The sequence below is a fragment of the Dermacentor andersoni genome, chromosome 7, assembly GCF_023375885.2.
Source record: "Dermacentor andersoni chromosome 7, qqDerAnde1_hic_scaffold, whole genome shotgun sequence".
Taxonomy (NCBI): domain Eukaryota; kingdom Metazoa; phylum Arthropoda; class Arachnida; order Ixodida; family Ixodidae; genus Dermacentor; species Dermacentor andersoni.
Genome location: NC_092820.1, coordinates 146106053 through 146125681, shown reverse-complemented (window position 1 = coordinate 146125681; position 19629 = coordinate 146106053). Strand labels below are relative to the sequence as shown.

The 19629-nt window shown below is 45.3% G+C and overlaps 1 protein-coding gene across 1 annotated transcript in view; it reads left to right on the top strand.

The window, feature by feature from the left end:
* LOC126534488 (uncharacterized) overlaps positions 1 to 19629 on the top strand; it is a 369598-nt gene that overhangs the window by 8828 nt on the left and 341141 nt on the right. The window lies entirely within an intron of this gene.

Sequence of the window (19629 nt, the reverse complement as noted above, 5' to 3'; positions counted from 1 at the left end):
AAGTTCGCCGCACGAATGCCGTGGAGCGCTCCTTGCGGATGCGTCCGCTGGATAGACCTAAACAGGTGAAAGCTCCTTCGAGGGAAAGCATTGAAACCAACGGGCGTGTTCAGACACACACGTATGCTATCGGGGACAAACGAAGTTCGAACATGTATTTATAAAGTAGGACAGTTTTTTTTTTTTTTTTTGCGAGCAAGAACCCCAGAGCACGACGTCGCAACGTTGCCTACCCGGTTATCGATAACGGTACATGCAACCGATCAGGCGTACAAAACGAAATCGTGCTAACGTCGCACGAAGTGCTGGAAGCAAAAAAAAAAAAGTAAAGAACGAATTTTAGTTAGCCTTATCTTGCTCCTATTTAACTTCTTCACGACACATTACGATTACGTTACCCAACTGATCTTGGCCAGCCGACGTACAATTTTGTCGAGCGCAAGGTTGTTGTTGAGAGGCCTTTCAATGAAATACATGACTTGGTCAGCTGGAGTGCCTATAGTCTGGACACCAGGAAACTCCGCCATATTGTTGTCAAATTCGCCACCTCGTCAGCTCTGATTGGTCCGGTGCTCTGCTGCACCCTCTCTGACTCTTGAGCCGTTTGGCTCAAAATGCCAACATGGCGGAATTTGATAACACGGCCGGATCTGGCATGCAGTGTTCAAAGTAGCGCTGCAGGTCTGGGGGGGGCAGAAATGAAATGCAATCGCTAAAGGAGCAAAATTCAGAGATATGTTTTAATCCTGTAATGGCCCAACGTGTCATATACACGCTACGCTGAGATCGATACCTCGCAACTCGGATTTAGGTACTGGAAGTTTCACGCATGGCCTACAGTACCGTTTTTATATGCCGCAGCGAGCTTTCAAGTTGTGCAGTTCAGAACACCAATTACTAATTAATTAATGCACTAATCAGGTTCTAACTAAAGTAAGATATCATTCTCTCTCTTTATATGTTTTTTGTACAAATGCATACTGTCCATGACCAGATGTATAAAATGTGAATATATATATATATATATATATATATATATATATATATATATATATATAATGTGCGACTGTGTTCAGGCTGCAGGGTTAAAGATTTGAGAACAAAGTGATCTCCTTAAGCATTTCGCAAACAACTAGTCGAGGTCGGCAGCGAGGAGAGGGCGGCTGACGAGCATACCAGCTCAGCCTCGGAACTATAAACATGTTGTTATCCTGAATAATTTTGGTGAGCACCTACGGTGGGGTGACTAGCCATGAATGAAGTTGTTAAGAGAAACGGACAAGAGGAAAAATAAAGAAGAAAAAATGAATATTTACAATTGTAGATAACAAGTGCATAGTGTGCAGTAGGAAGTATAAAAAGAACACCAAACGCGGAGCTTAAAAATTACGAATACGTTTAGCAGGGTTGTCGATTGGATTCGGTGAGAAAGTTTCGAACCGCCAAGCAAACGTTTCTGTCACTGAAAGCGTGAATAGAGGCTCGAATAGAGGGGCGAACAAATTTGCACCGACGCGGTGTAGTGGAGCTTGCAAAAATATTTTTCTAAAGTAAGAGAAACGTCTGCACGGAAAAAAAAAATAAAAAAATAAAATGTTATGTCTCTGGTTCGCCACATGAATGACCATTCTGAACTCGCGCTCTTGCCATTGTCCTTTTCTTCGATCAGATGCACTTGCTGCAGGTGCCAACGCTACTAACAAACTAAAGCAATCTATGAGTAGCCGTTGGAGGGACAACTTGTTTTTGTGTGTCCGGTAAAAGAAGCGTTGAGAGATGCCCACTGATAAGCGGTCGACCCACGATGGCATACCGAAGGGAGAACAAACACCCGAAGTCCAGGATAGGGACCTCCTTGAGAGTCGGTCGTGTGGTCTTATCTGTAATGTGCGAGAAGAGCGTGCCAGGTTGCGAACAGACTGTTTGCTCAATCCTGTGTTTACGCTGCCTTAATGTCATACGTCAAAGCCACACTTTCACTTTGTAAAATGTTCGAGAAGATTGAGCATAATCCGAACTCTACGAAACCTAACGTATCATACTTTCTGACAAAAATGGCTGTTAATTATAGCCGAATTTGACCCAGTCCATTCGTATCGCTTTTGATACGCCGAATCTGATGCCTCAAAATTCTTATTTGAACGCTTTAACGCAAGCGCGGAGGAGCTCATAGTGGCGCGTTTGATTACGCTGGAGGGAGTTTGTTGTACCGCTTGTTGTTTAGCCGCGTAGGGGGCAAAACAACAAGCGGTACCTTGTTGTTTCCGAAACCCACATAAGGAATGGGTCTCCGCGTCTCCCTGATTTGGTGGGCATGCAGGCGCACCTAATCGTTGCGCTGCTGTGAAGCAGATTACCGATGGTGAACGGCCTTTTAGCATTTAATGTCACCCACTTCACACAAAATATGCGTTCCGTATCTGCGTAATCTTTATAAATGCCAAAAGCTAAAGCTCTTTGCGGCGCTCTGTTGACGAATGTTCGCCGTCGGGCAGCATGCTGTGCGTCAGAGCTTGTCGTTTCTCCAGGTGAAGGTCATTTCTTTACGTATAATATATCGTATAACTCGAGGACACCTAGCCGTGCATGGCTTTGACGTCGACAGCTGCCAAGTGTCGTTCCGTGCCAAAACATCGCCCGGTGTATATGAGCCTTGCACCAAATGTCGGCAGACGTATCGCTCGTATTACCTACTCGAGAAAAGGGCCAGTACTCACAAGAAAGTTGTTCTGCTAGCTCTGCCCCATATAATAACGGGTGCCGGCCAAATGGTGATGACGGGCATATCATTAGTGAAACCGGCAGGCCAATAGCAAGCAGCACTTACGAAAGGAAAGTTTCGATAAGTTGACCCGAAATCTTTTTTTTTTTTTTTTCACAAGCTTGCTCTAAAAAGTGCTCCGAAGAGGTTTTGCTATAGAATGAATTTCCTATTTAATTCCTCCATCCAAGCTTCTCCTGCCACTGCATGACTGCCCTTCACTTTCCTTGGCACCCGTTCTGTCGTTATGACAGACAAACGGTTATTTGCATCACGCCTTGCACGACCGTATAGCGGCTCCAACTTCCTCCAAGTGCTCCTCTATGTATAGCAATCGCTTCACTCCACGGCGCTCTGGCATTGACTGCTGCCAGGTTGTTTACATTGGTGGCCCGTTCGGAACCAAAGATTCTGTGCACCTTGTGATACGCAGGTATGCGCTCTCTCATAATGAAAAAAAAATGGACAGTCTGTCTGTGTAGACTTCATTTAGAGACCGTTCTATACAGTCCGCATAGCCTACAAGGCATCTATAGTCTAGCGTCGTTAACAACCACGCCTATTTCTTTTGGTCTAGGTGCGGCCCATGGACCTGCAGACGCGCTGCTTGCAGAAATTGTTTCTAATCATTAGACCCATTATCGAAAATACCGCAATTCCATGGCCTGCCTCGAGGTGTTTAACTGATTGCGTAGTAAAACACCTGTGGACGTCCACTAGACAATGCAAATTTGTAAGGGTGCGCCATCACCGTCTTGATCACGGGCTTGTTGCCAAGTTCATACGCGAATAAACCATGTATAGGCGCTTAAAATAGTGCATCAGAACTCTGTGCATAGCCCACGGACTCCCTCGATCAACGTAAGGCTAAATTTATTGATCCACTATCGTGCGTAAAAAAAAAAAAAAAAAACAAACGTGAATGTATACGTACTTCGAATACGTTAGGAGACAGACAATAAAAAGATAAGTGGTAAGAAGACAATCAAATTTATATATGATAAATAGTCAATGAGAACCGACTCAGCCAGTGGCCGTTGATTCACAGATTGGGGTCAGCCATCCCAAAGCAACACGTGCAGTGTAAGATACATCGGGAGGGCCGCGAGATTAATGTTGATTCCGTGAGTTTCTTTAGCATGCGGTCTATGAGGGCTTTCTTTTTCCTTCCCTTTTTTTTCATTTTGGTTCTAACGTTCCAAAAGCTGTTACAGAAAGTCCATATAGTGTCCTTCTGACGCCAATTTGTTACTTTCAATATACATTCAGTTGATTTGCAATAGACTATCATGCACGATTCTTGCCATGGCACGCCGACGCGCACCCGCAACCTCGCGATGAGCAGATAAAAAAAATTGCGCAGAAATCATCGACGATGATTGTCAGTGCAAGCGAATCACCGAGCTCTTCCAAAAATCTATTCGCTTTCTTAAAGGAACGGTGCGCTTGAAGGCGCGTGTTTGTTGCGGCGCGGACATTTAGGTGTATAGTGTTTGTTGTTTTGTTCCGGAATTTCGCAGAGAACAGAGCCGTTGACCCCGTCTGTAGCAGTAGCGCAGCTGGTTATACCGTGTGTCCCAGCTGACTTTGGACAAGCTGCTAAAAGAAGAAATAAAAAAAAGCATGCAAGATACAATTGTAGAACCTATACGGTGTTAATTCGTCACAGGTCAGACGACCGAGCAACGTAACTCGTATAACCGTATCTTGTAGCCAGTAGTGTCATTTTCTTCCTTTTTTTTTTCTTCTTATAAAAGCTCGACTAACGTTAGCTGGGGCACCCTGTGCACATAAAGCCGATTTATCACTTGCACGTTGTCTAAAGCAGCTCGAGCTAATCCCGGCAGCCGACGATCCCCGAAGCCGCCACAAGCGGGAAAGGGCGGCGGCATCGGCGGAATGTTGTCCTTCCCGGGCGCTCCACCACGGCGTCTAAACCTTCAGAGTCCCCGCCACAGCACGTCCGTCTCAAAGAGCTACAATATAGTCGGCTCTCGGGCGACGACACGCCACCCTCAACACCCGTATCGCAAGAGGACGCGCCCCTTTTGTATCGGCGCCTTCGGATCGGCGGCGGCGAAAGTCCGTCCACCGCCGACCACCCCGAATGTGGGCGAAAGAGCCCAAAAGAAAGTTATTACTGGCTTCAAGAGTGTAGGCGTAGGAAGTTGAGGTGGCTTGGGGAGGGGCGGTAAAGCGAACCTCTCGGGACAGCTCATCCATCCCCCACTTGGCAAGGGACGCTGTCCAGGGTCACCCTATCTGCATTCGGCCAACGCGTGCCCAGCTGACGCGCGCGTTCGCTGCAGCGCGGGCAGTCGTCGTCGTCGTCAACGACGTGGCCGGCGACGGCACGGCGACGGGCACTCCACGTCGCAATGGCTCGCTCCTCTCCGCTCTTCGCTCTTCCGGCGCGCCAGAAAGGCTGGCCGGTGTCTCTCGCACCGCCGAGGGCTATTCCGGGGGACCCGTTGCCCCTGCGTCCGGTTCTCGGGGTACTGCTATACTTAGACCCCACCTCCCCCTCTCCCCCCGTTCTCCTTGCCTCCATCAGTATAGTGCCTCTCTGTGCAGGGGAATTGAAGACGCCGCGAAGTAAATAAGGATAAAGAAACAAAAAGCCAAACGGAGGAAGGAAAGGGCTTATGCTGCAGTGCGGACCGCCACCGGCGTTTGAGGTACCGGTGGCTGTGGACCTCGGATGCGCGAACGTGGCGCGGCAAGCTTGCGAAAACATCTGTTGACGTTCCACGCGTTTCCCGTCGATTGCGCTTCCTTGGAGAGTGCAGTGAGATGTCGACGGGGCAGCCCATGCCTGACGTGGCAGGCGAAGACTAGGCTGCACTGCTGGTCGCCATAACGGTGTTAACTTCAGTTAGTTGAGTTTGAATTTAGTATTTTCTAAATCATCTGCTGATGTTCTATGCAATTGCAGTATCGAAGAAGAAGCCCACACTGAACGGAGTGCGGGAGGAAAGATGCTGCAGTGCTGACGTTGATTTCAATTTTATATCTAAGAGAGTATGCTGTATGTCAACGAAAACGGCAACACTGAATTTTTATTGAGATGATCGATACTGCAAGCGTGGGCATCGATTTCAGTTGCTTTCGAAGACGACGTTAAATGCCGAGTTAGATCACTAAAGCAAATGTGGAATGGTAGAACCATTCCACATTTGTGGTAGAAGCTGCTGGGGGGGGGGGGGGGGGGGCATGCACCGGCGACTGATTTCAATTGAGTTTCCACGAAAACTGCATCGCATGTCAACGAAAGACGCCATACAGTAAACGTGGTTAGGATTGCGGACTGATGGTGCAACGCGGGTTGCCACCCGTTAGCGTCGAATGATGCATCCCGTAGCGCTTTCGGGCAATCGTACTGCGCTGTAAGTTTTCTAAATCATCTGCTGATGTTCTATGCAATTCCTGATGAGTGCAACTGAGTTACGTTGGGAGTACACATAATGTCAACAAAAGGCATTTCAGGAGTGAAAGTGGAGAAAGGGGTAGACTGGTATTGCAGTGATGGCCACAAGCAGCTCTAAGTTACTGGTCGTCTTCACTGCATTCGGGCAAATATGACATTGCACGCTGACGAAAACAACTGTTGAAGTCCTACGCGTTCCCTCCTGATTTCACTTGAGTGTAAGCACATAGAAAGCCTATTACCTGTTAGTGCATAGGATGCGTTCACGTGACGCTTACTACGGACACTGCTAATGTGGCTCTCCACTGAACCATAGGTGTCCTGGAACCATTGCCGATGTAAGCAGAACACCGGGTTTGTCTACATTGGCTCAAAGTTTGCTCAGAACTGCTTCCACTTCTAGCGCTACTTGGAGTCTACATTGGGTTAATACTTAGTATTCACGTCGCACTGCTCACACTTTCATAAAACAATTCTTTAACATTAAATGCGCTTGTGTTGCTGGCCTACATTTAGTTTTTTTTTTTTGTAAACGATATGGAGATAGTGCTAACTGGAGGCTTGGCTTATCAATGCGTCACACCTGTCAACGTTTTGATAAGTAGACGAGTCGCACGCGTTGTTGAGGGGTTCGTCCTCGGTAATCGACGACGCTTATCAATGCACGCTCACAAGATGAAAAAATAAATAAACAATAAACCAATCAAAAGGCCTCTTGTACTGACTTTCCATGAAGGATTTTCAATTCAATTCACCTTTAGATTTTCCTTCTCCTCCTGAAGTAAGAAGGCTCTAAAATGGCAGTTAGATGCGAGATAAACGAGCAGTTACTCTTTGTCATGGTGCACAACAACTTTCGAAACGCGAATTAAGCATAGGACAAAACGTTTACTGTCTGTAGGGAGCAAAGCTAGGGAACTGTCGAAAAGGGAGTAAACATGGGTCAGGAAACTACTCCCAATTGAGGATTACGAGAAGTGTCGGACAGGGATGTAAACAGGGAACAGGCAGTTACTTAATATTAAGGTGTACGAAAACTCTCGAAAAAAAAAGTAAATATTATTCAGACCCTATTGAGGAGTACGAGAAACCTAAAAAAAAATGGGGTAGAAAATAGGAAATTTAATCCAGTTTTGTTTTTTCACTTATTGAGCATGGTAACTTTAAAAGTAGACAGACACGACCGAAGAAGGCTTTTTAACGGCTTTTGCCTATACTATGTGTATATATTTTAGATGGACAGAGACAAAAAGTTGACCAGCTATTAGGTATACAACGTGGATGTTCACTAACATCGTCCCAGTTGGACTACAATTTCAACGGCATAAAGCTACGCCCCAATGCCATCTACCTTTTACTTTCGGCTGATCTCCAGCTCTGTTTTGAAAGCTGCAATGGATATGGTTTTGGATAATGTCAAGCTACACTCATCGCGTGATAATGCTCCCTATATAGTTATGGAAAGTGATCAAACAGGAAGCGCCGCGTCTTAAGATAGAGCCAACGTTGCGACAAAGTCGAAACGAGGAGAGGTTACCCTTGGGTTAAAACGCTTATTCAATCTTTCCTTCTAAAGAGTCCATGGTTGTTTGGCCATTCAGTACCTTCGCAGCCAACTTCTTTAACAGGTCCTGCTTGCCGACCGAATCAATTCGCTGTTGGACCTCAAACTTTGGGCCCCTGTCGAGTGTTTGCCCCGTAGAAGAAAGGAACGTCCACGTAGCCGAACAGTGGTGTTCTCGCCTCCTTTATGTCGTACCCGTACACCTGCCGAACTTGTCGACAAGTCCCCTTGTCGAAACGTTGGCCCCAGGCTGTGGACTCTCTTGTTCGGAATGTGTTCATCACTTCAAGTTCACACCTTCCTGTGAACCCTTGAATGGTTGGATTAGACCCTATGGACAGTTTGCACCTTATGCACAGGTTTGATTAAGCTCTATGCACTGGTTTGATCACACTCTATGGACAGTTTGCATCTTATGGACAGGTTTGATTAAACTCTGTGGGCAATTTACGCTGTACTTGTTTCATCGCACCCTATAGGCAGTTTCCACCATATGGACAGGTTTGATTAAGCCCTATGAGCAATTTACACCGTATGGACTGGTTTGATCACACCCTATGGACAGCCTACACACTAAGGATTGGTGTGGTTAAACCCGATGAAATATTTGCACCCTATGAACTGAGGTGATTACACTCTATGGACAGTTTACACCATATAGACTGGCTTAATTATGCCCCATGTCTAGTTTACACCCTATAGACTGGTTTGGTCACACCCTATGGACAGTATACACCCTAAGAACTGGTGTGATTAAACCCTATAGAAAATTTGCACTCCATGAACTGGGGTGATTACACTCTATGGACAGTTCACACCATATGAACTGGCTTAATTATACCCTATGTCTAGTTTACACCTTATGGACTGGTTTGGCCACACCCTATGGACAGTTTACACCCCAAGGACTTGTGTAATTAAACCCTACGAAAAAATTTCGCCCTTATGAACTGGCGTGATTACACTCTGCGGACAGTTCACACCCTATAGACTGGCTTGATTGCACCCATTGGACAGTTTACATTCGTACTTTGCTAACTCCCGTTAGAGCTCTTAGCGTTGCACGGGTCCTTCGCAAAACAATTGAAGGCTTTAGTAGAAGGGAAGCGAAGGGCCCACGTGCACCCTAAAACTGCCACGAACCGGCGCCAGCCGACCGCTGACGCTGAAGTTGGGGCGGGAGCAGGGATCAGTCTTCCGCTGTCGGGACCACGTCGGCGTCCGTCCGAGACGGTAATTTAGGAAGCGCGCCTCCACCCACCCACGCGCGCTCTAGGTGCAGAGCCGACGCGACAGTGCAGTTTCGCGTCCGCGGTATCCGTGACGCAGACGCGGGCGTTCGGCGAGGCCTTTTCAACTTTTTCTCGGTTATCTCTCTTTTTCCAGCAGACAGTGTGTGCGGAGTCGGTCCCAACCTGCCGGAATAATTGTCTTCTTGCGCGAAAAGAGGGGTCACTGACGTTTCGCGCAGGTTATTTCATTCATTCATTCATTCATTCATTCATTCATTCATTCATTCATTCATTCATTCATTCATTCGTTCGTTCATTCATTCATTCATTCATTCATTCATTCATTCATTCATTCATTCATTCATTCATTCATTCATTCGTTCGTTCGTTCGTTCGTTCGTTCGTTCGTTAGTACTGACAGCCTCTGCAGGCTATTACAGGAGTGGACAAAAAAAAACATAAGTATACATGGGCATAAGTTCAACAACCACATCCGACACAATATACAAAGAAATGCACTAGACAAGAAAAACAGTTAAATTAACGAACAAGATTGCAGAATACACAAGTTTCGCGTTTATAAATGTTTGATTCGCCTCATATCGGGCATTTTTTGCTTTAAGGAGGTTGCTGTCTCGCCTCGTTTGGCACCTCTTCAATAGTAAAAAAAAAAAAGAATATGTACGTGTCCGTTGGTGGCATTTAACCCTGGTGTATCAGTACAAGAGCCTGATGTGATCTATAACCAGGCATGTTTATCTCGTGCCCACGACAACAAGCGCTTTGAGACGACTGGGGCTCGCGTAACGTCGCATAGCAACCATTTCCTTGAAGGAGTACTCGCATAATATCATCGACTGTTCTCTCTTTTTTTTTTATTGTCTTAAACGAATGCCCTAGACCTCGAAACCCGAGATGAAAAGAAAATACCAACACGCCTAAGAGCGCCATAAATGATTTACTTACAATGGCTTTTCTACAGCCAGCTTCGGTTTTGTTTCTCAGTAGGTGTGCGTCACAATATCGTGACTAGAGTGTACTAGAATTCTGGCACACTCTAGTTATGATGCAGGAGGCCACCACATGGGACCAGAAGATCGCGACCGTCTTCGGACTCGCTCCGACTCTCTAGGTCGTCTGCTATGCGTCTACATGCATCGGGCCGCGCAACGAGGTTTTAGCGAAGCTTTAGTGAACCGTATATTGACAATTTTATTGAGCACTGTGCCGCTATTGGCTGTAAACTTTTCCCTCGTCGTTTAACAGGCGCTCGTAGTAGTGTGGTTTGCTGGGTCAGTTGGTGCCTGGTGAACGTATAAGAGGTTCCAGCAAGCACGGACGCGAGCACAAGCAAAAAAAAAAAAAAGAAACGGACAGGACAGCGCTGGACTTACTTCAGTTGTCAGTCCAGCGTTGCCCTGTCCGTTTCTGTTTTACTTTTGCTCGCGTCCGTGCTTGCTGGAACCCCTTATACGTTCACCAGGTACTCACAGAATGCAAGCAGGGGCGGCTAATGTTAGCCGAAGGAAAGCTCGCGGAACGCAAAACGAAACGCTTTTGTAAGGAGGAGTCCCTCTCGTCAATCATTTTCCTGCCGTCGCTCTTCTCCAGTTCGCTGGGACCGAGCGACGTGGTGCCGAGTGGCTCGCCTGTCACGCTGGCAAAACAGACCCCTCTCCGCGCTACGGTACGCACACGACGTAGCTCTGCCGCGCCAAAGCGGTGCAGTACTGTGTGACGTGGAGAGCCGCAAGTTTGTATGGAAAAATTATCCGTGCCGATGATCTCATCCTTGTTTTTCCGTGTTCCCCTTTCCACTTGTACGAGGTGGCGAGCCAGACGCTACGGAGGATATCCTGCTACGTACCTTCTATTCTTCATTTCATCTATCTATCTATCTATCTATCTATCTATCTATCTATCTATCTATCTATCTATCTATCTATCTATCTATCTATCTATCTTTTGCGCAGACTACATTAAGGCATGGAAGATTCTCCTTTATATATATATATATATATATACACTGTCCACGCCATAATTACAGACACTGTACCTTCGACTAAGCCTTACAGCAGACCGCGTCAAGCACGTTGCGGTACCCGCCGTGGTTGCTCAGCGGCTATGGTGTCGAGCTGCTAAGCACGGGGTCGTGGCATCGAATCCCAGCCACGGCGGTTGCATTTCGATGGTGGCGTAATGCGAAAACGCCCGTGTATACTTAGATTTAGGTGCACGTTAGATAACCCCAGGTGGTCCAAGTTTCCGGAGTCCCCGGACACTACGGCATACCTCATAACCGGATCGGATCGCGCTCTTGGCACGTAAAACCCGATAAAAAAAGAAAAAAGAAAGCGCGTTGCAGTAAGACGGAGCGCACTCGATCGCAAAGCCATTCGAACACTGCAGCACGCCTTCCCAACTCGACGAGGGTCGCGAGTACCTCGAGTGGAGAGAAGGAACATGACGCGATGACAACTCGTCACCTCGCTCGCTCGCTTTTTTTTTTTTTTTAAGCACCGTTCTTGTATCACGTCGAAATGGAGGATGGAAGCGGAAGGTCCGGTTTTGCTTCTCGCGCGTTCTCGTTCTTTTTTCTCGCCGTCTGCCCTGCGCATTGCGTGCACGTCTTTCGTTGCGGCCGTTTGGCGTTTCGCCTTCCAAAGGGCAGCTCTTTCCCCTTGCACCTCCACGGCGCCTCTAACTCTTTCCAAGCATTCTTCGAGTGCCGGAGCGCCCCCTGTTTCCGTATTGGTTCCCCCGGAAGGGAAAGATGGAGGGAGCTGAACGAAAAGCCGCCACGTTGGCTTTTGACGACTGTAAATCACGCGGCGTTTGTGGCTGAGCTGCTGCTGCTGCTGCTGCCGGTGAAATGCGTGTAAGAAGGCCCAGAAGAAAGTTTCATCTCGGTTGCCATGTAAAAAAGCTTTGCGACGACTGACTTCCTGGCCGACTGTGCCTTGCGCGTAAATAGAGCGTGTCGGTGCACAAGTCACTTTAAAGCGACGCTATAGAGCAATATCAAGTTAAGCTGCGTCGATTCATTGAATGAGTACTGAGATGTGTCAATTCAGACTTGATTTCTATTGGATTCGTATTCGATATTCGATTTGATTCGCTTCTGGCACTGTTCGATTTGCATTCGATACTCGATTCGATTTGTTTCTGGCCCTATTGAATTCGTATTCAATATGCGATTCGCTTCTGGCACTATTCGATTTGCATTTGAAACTTGATTCGATTCGATTTGCTTCTCGCATATTATATTCGTATTCAATATTCAATTCGATACGCTTCTGGTACTATTCGATTCGCATCTGATACTCGATTCGATTCGATTTGCTTATGGCAATATTGGATCCGCATTTAATTCAGTCTCAAAATTTACTATTCGTGCACCCCTAGAGAGGGGGCTTCGTAACCCGTGCAGTCGCCGAGTCACCAAGCAGTGACGTCACTGACGTTCATGGATTTTCGTAGCGTTTGCTCGGGTCTAATTAGCTCTTTATCGCTAAAATTAACCTAACTTAGAAAGTTCCTAGAATTTTTTTACTGCTCTACAACGACCCAGATACGAGGAAATGTACAAAATTTTGTGACGTCAGCATCTTGTCCCCGTTTACAGAGTACCGCAACACCGCATGGTGGATGGATGGATGGATGGATGGATGTTATGAGCGTCCCCTTTGAAACTGGTTGCTGGGTTGCGCCACCAAGCTCTTCATATTTTGCCTAATGTCCTACCTATATTTTCGAGAGAACACACAAACACAAAGAATTCCCAGCATCGAACTTTCTGAACCATTACTGAGAACTCTACTTTTGTACGCCCACCTCCTTTGTTTGTGGTCTCCCTACTTTTCTGCCCCCAAACCTCCAATAGCCTCTTACTAATGGCCACTGCGGACATGCTTACTTTCCCCTGCTATCCCGGAACCCGAGGGTTTATGTTTTCTCGTATTTGTGACGCAGCAGTTATCGCGACGTTTATTATGCGTCGGAGATGCGGCGAATCGACCACGCCCAAAGCATAGATAACACACAAGAGAGAGCCCCACAAGCCATGATGAAGAAGAACCCCATGTGAATCCCACGTGATGATGATCGTGTGCAGATGACATAGAATAGCTTAACAAATGCCCACAATATTCAAATTATAATCCGACGCCATAACGTGTGTGGGCTGTGTTCAGCTCGAATTTTACGATTTTTTCTGACGCGCTTTACTTTGAGGAATTCAATTACTTCAGCAAGGTCTCTGAGACACGCGGAGGGATTGAGTGGTTGTGGTTCGGAATTATTTTTTGCGAAACGACGTCCGACGCCGACACCGATTTCTTTTTTTTCGACACGAGGCCCTTAACGCTGTCGCGTTAATAATGGCTCGTAACGGTACCTAAGTGACAGGAAGAATAAGTTACGTCTAATACGCTGCACTGCACAGAATGTAAAATTCTTGCAATACAACGATCGGCACGCTATGCGCAACATGTTTCCTAGAACGACCTTACGAGTACATATAGCCATGGCCTTTAGGAGTGCAAGTTGCACCCGTGGGCACCTATGTATTTGGATGACTAAACAAAGTTACGAACTGGTATCTGTATAACGTTCAGTCTGCACATATGTGCGCCACAACGCAGCACATTACTGTTAACCCAACGTGATGTTTGGAACTTTAGCTTATATCTAAGCATCGCATTAGCACCGCCACTACTCTGCATAGAAGACCATGGGTGGGACACGCTGGTACCTTTTACCAACTGGTCTCTGAAACCTAGTAACTGCTTATTGAAGGTGGCACTTACTAATTCTGAATTATCTAAGGTAGTAAATGGGTAGTAAGCAAGCAGTGATGGGTGGTAAAGTTAGTAACTGCGCCCGTTACTACATTTTTACAATTTCTTTTGTATAAGTGTGTGGACAACGCGACATATATATATATATATATGTATGATGGGTGTTAAAGTTAGTAACTGCACCCGTTACTACATTTTTACAATTTCTTTTCTATAAGTGTGTGGACAACGCGATATATATATATATATATATATATATAATGTAAATAAATAAGCAAGACGAAGCGCATGTGACAGTATACTTCGAACCACACATACGGGCATATACAGGGTGTCCGAGCTAATTTTAGTCAGAGCTTAAAAATATGCGAATGCCACGTAGCTGGACAGAGTCAAGGTAAAGTTGTATGCCGTCGCTTGGAGATAGTCAAATATTTTTTTTTCTTGCCGCCTAGTTAGATAATTAGCCTTAATTAATTAATCAACTTCTCAAATATTATAATTAGATTAAAGTGACGATGAGAAAAATGTAGAGCGACATGAAAAACTCCGAATACAGTTCTCTGTTGCTCACTACATGAGACATAAAAGTGCTTTCTTTTTCCAGCGTGAAAGAAGCCTGCAAATTCACGCAAAATTGACGCGCGACTGGCCGCTCGAGGTACTTCGCGTGTAATCGCCGGCTTCTTTCACGCTCGGAAAAGTACATTTATGTAGCATTTATTGAGCAACAAAAAGCTGTATCGGAAATTTTTCATGTCGCTCTACAATTTTCTCATTGTCACTTTTCATGTAAATATAATATTTGAGAAGTTCATTAATTCATTAAGGCTAATTATCTAGTTAGCCGGAACAAAAAAAAAATAATTTAAGTATCTCCAAGCGACCTTGACTTTGTCCAGCTAGTGACATTCGCATATTTTTAAATTCTGGCTAAAGTTAGCTAGGACATACCCTGTATATATCGAAGCAGGTAGTGCGAGCCTTTCTATTTCAACAGTTATTCGCTCCCAATTACGATGTATCCCCTACCAATTAAAGATAATAAGCGAATTTTGGTAATTAGTCTGCCAATTATTACAGATCACGTACTTCGTTATGTCCGCTACCGCTATCCTATTGTCCTCATTCCACTCTCGGCCTCCTCTCTCCATAAAGATAAGAAAATTAAAAAAAAAAAGCTTCGTTGTCCTTATTTCATGCAGGCGATTTAGAGTCCCGTCTCCTTCTAAAGACGTGGCGCAATTAAATAGAACGTTTTCGCTTTGATTATACACTCTAAGACGACGTTGTCGCTGTATGAGGTTTCTTTATAGTTCTTGTTATACTCTCTTTTTTGAGCGAGCAGAACTTGCGGAGGATTAAGTGTCGACCTTGTATATATATATATATACATATATATATATATATAGGTCCACAGGCAGCTGCGCCATTCAGGTCTCGATCAACGTTCGATGGCAAACACGCTATGCAGACGTCTCTCGCGAGGTCTACTTTCACATCGCCATCTCTCGCTGACAGAGACGGTGTGTATTCAATCACTAATGGTGGGCCGGTTTATTTCATTATCTGCTAACGACTGATAGGTGCCCGAGACTGTGTCGTCACGTGACCGCAACGCTGACAGCTGCATTTCTTAACCTGCATTCTTTGTTCCGTGTTCCAAAGTCAATGCTGCCAGTGTGATTCACGCTTAAAGCACTCTTGCCCGCAGCTCATTCCAAACGCTCATACACTTTGTCAAATGTGTAAGTCATCAGTTTACGAAAAGTCTACAGAGTGTGTAGGCACTCGTTGTCTTAATTGTGCGTAATGCTTCACGCACACACAGGTACACAGTAGGTACTTGGAGTACCTACGTACTCCAAGTACCCGTAAAGTGTCTACCGACAGTTTTATACGAGCAGTTTACTGCACAAGAACAAAGATTTTCCAATTGCGCTTTATTATTCTTTGTATTATTCGACGCAAGCCTCTCTTACACACACGCAAACATATGTGGAATTGTCCGAATATATCTGCAGGCACACTTTAAACTACCAGTGCGTGTGTGTGTGTTTATTATTTTTTTGAGATATTTACATCCTGAAACATAACCCCCTCCCCTTCTAACACGCACACAGGCGCGCAAGCGAACGCAAAGCCGCCTATAAGATGACTATCGGCACTACTTAGACAACGAGTCTGTTTGTAGAAGAGGCCTTTAAATCCTGGAACCTACTCCCTCTCCAATCTCGTACGCACATAAACACACGTCGCCAAGGTTTCCACAATAATGAAAAAGAAAAGGAAGGGGGGGGGGGGGGGGAGCGTTTGACAATGCTTGCTCAGACAACCGCTCCATAGAGTTGAGATGGCGTCAGTAGGAGCACACATCCTCTCGTTCGTCAAGGTCGAGTAGATGAGAAGACCACACAGCGAGAACTTACGAGCAATCGCGGTTACGCCGACGCTGGCCGTGACCGAACTTCTTGGACCGGTACGTTCAATTGTCGCCCCTGCATCGCTTACTGAGTTTAACGTGGAACCGTTGTTTCATGTACGACGCTTCTTGCGAAACAATTCGCAAATCATTGCTATGATTCAGAGCCTCGAACGTCATCTCAATCTTTCTTCCTCTATCGAAGGTTTAATATATGCTATATTTACAGAATTATATCGCGTTTCAATAAACAAATAAATAAATAAATAAATAAATAAATAAATTAATTAATTAACGGGCCATTGAACAACCTGATGACCTTGGTAGAGGCGCACATGAGAATTGGCACAATACAATTAATTACACAGCCGGCCAAGCGTCCACCACATTTGGCTCGGTACAAGAAATAAGTTGGCTCCAATCCAATCCAATCATTTTATAACGTAATCAAAACATAACATAAAATAACAACATATGACATAAACTGCCGTTGTCCGTTTATTATTTCATCAGTGCGTTCATTATTTCATCATTTCACCATTAGAGTTACAGAATGGTCGTCAAGGGAGGGGAAGCGCCGTTGAGGACGGCCGAAAATTAGGTGGGGTAATGAAATTAAGAAATATGTAGGCGCATGTTGAAACCAGCGAGCGAAAGACAGGGGTAATTGGAGATCGGTGGGAGAGGCCTTCGTCCAGCAGTGGACATAAAAATAGGCAGCTCTACTGCTTGTGATGATAGATAAACGAGGAGAGGAAAAACAGAGATGCTCGATTTTTGTTAGTCACGACCGTCTATAGAGCCAGCAAGCAATGAAGCCGAGAGAGAGAGAGAGAGAGAAGGGAAGATGGAAAGGCAGGGAGGTTAACCAGACTGAGTCCAGTTTGCTACCCTACACGTGGGGAGGGGAATGGGGAGTGAAAGAGTGAGAAAGAAAACTTAGGTGTAGGACGTCTATAGTCGGGCACTCAAGTCTGTTGCCCTCAGGTAGCGAAAAAGCGCTCGAACTGCTTTCTGGGCCAATGAAGCCGAGAAAAGCGCACGGGTAACTAGGTACTATATATATATATATATATATATATATTACTTTTCGATACAGAAAATGGTATGATATATAACGCGTGTATAGGCTGGCAGAAGCATTGAATGTCGGAGGTCACCGATTTCGTCCAGATATATTACTTGAATATAAATAATAAATAAGTTATGCAGTTGTAAACTTCATGCGCTTCATTTCCTTTTAAATCTTCCTATATTTTTGTGAATTTCCGTAAAATTGAGAACCAAAAAAAATATATATATCTACTCCAAACTTCATTGAATCGGTTCAGTGAAGACTAAGCGAGATCAATTCGGCGTTTGACGTGCGCTCAAACGGGGACGGAGCTTGCGCGAGGTAAAGGGTTCAGCTCACACGGTATTTGGATTATGAACTCGGGCCATCTCCAACCGCACCGAGCGAATCGTGCGGGAAAGCATGCTTTGCAGAACTGCCTACTGTTATACATAAGGAGTGACCGGGTATGGGAATATGCGACCCTCGTTCTGATTAAATTAACAAGCTGTCAGGAGCAGGCACGTACCCAGGATTTTTTTTCGGGGGGGGGCCCACCACCTCCATCATCATCATCATCATCGTCGTCATCATCATCATCAGCCTGTTTTATGTGCACTGCAGGACGAAGGCCCCTCCCTGCGATCTCCAATTACCCCTGTCCTGCGCCAACTGATTCCAACTAGCGCCCGCGAATTTACTAATTTCATCGCTCGACCTAGTGTTTTGTCGTCCTCGATTGCGTTTCCCTTCTCTTGGAACCCATTCTGTAACCCTAATTGTCCAACGGTTATCTAACCGGCGCATTACGTGACCTGCCCAGATACATTTTTCCTCTTGATTTCAATTTGAGTATCGTCTGTACCCGTTCGCTCTCTGATCCAAACCGCTATCTTTCTCTCTCTTAACGTTGTGCCTAGCAATCTTCGTTCGATCGCCCTTTGCGCTGTCCTTAACTTGCTCTCAAGTCTCTGCCCCATATGTCAGCACTGGCAAAATGCACTGATTGCACACCTTACTTTTCAATAATAATTGTAAGTTTCCAGTCAGGAGCTGGCAATGTCTGCCGCATGCGGTCCAACCTATTTTTATTCTTCTGTGAATTTCCTTCTCATGATCAGGGTTCCCTGTGATTGAGTGACCTAGGTAAACGTACTCCTTCACAGTCTCAAGTGGCCGACGGGCGACCCTGATCTCTTGTTCTTTTGCCCGGCTATTTATCATTATCTTCATCTTCTGCATATTAATATTCAACTCCACTCTTACACTCTCTCTGTTAAGGTCTTCAATCATTTGTTGTAACTCGTCTGCATTGTTGTTGAATAGAACAATGTCATCGGCAAACCGAAGGTTGCTGAGATATTTGCCGTCGATCTTTATTCCTAAGCCTTCCCAGTTTAATAGCTTGAATTCTTCTAAGCACGCAGTGAATAGCTATGGAGAAATTGTGTCTCCCTGTCTGACCCCTTTCTCTATAGATAAGGTATCTCCCCTGCTTTTCTTGTATAGAATTAAGGTACCTCTGTAGATATTCTTCCGCGAAGGACGAGTCAGTAAGACGAGAAACTATTTACAGATTGTATTTACAACAACGGTTGCAGCGCTGACCGGTTAGATTCACAGCGCGAGCCCAGTTCGTTCTTCCTCCTCTTTTCTGAAGTGATGGCGCCTACGCGCATCGTTCAAACAAACAAATGCCACACGCATGTAGCAATACTTTCCAAGCTTTTTACGTAAGCGTTCTGTACTCCTTGATTACGTAGTGCCTCTATGACTGCTGGTATCTCTACTGAATCAAATGCATTTTCGTAATCTATATAAGCCACATAGAGAGGCTTATTGTACTCTGCAGATTTCGCGATAACCTGATTGATGGTATGGATGTGATTCATTGTAAAGTATCTCTTCCTGAAGCCACCCTGTTCCCTTGGTTGACAAAATCCAGTGTTGCCCTTATTCTATTGGATATTATTTTGGTAAATATTTTATATTATACTGGGAGCAAGCTAATGGTCCTATAATTTTTCAATTCTTTAACGTCTCCTTTTTTGTGGATTAGTATGTCTGCATTCTTCCAGTTTTCTGGGACCCTTGAAGTCGATAGACACTTCGTATAAAGAGCCGCCAGTTTTCCAAGCATTATGTCTCCTCCATCTTTGATTAAATCGACCTTTTCCTCCTGCTCTTCATCGTTTCATGTCTTGCAGGGCCCTTCTGACCTCATGGCTAGTTATAGGAGAGTTTCTGTATCCTGTTCATTACTGTTTCTAAGTGAGGTATCGTGACTCCTCTGGGTACTGTATACAGGTCAGCTTAGAATTTTTCCGCTGCTTTCAGTATATCTTCGAGATTGCTGATGATATTATTCTT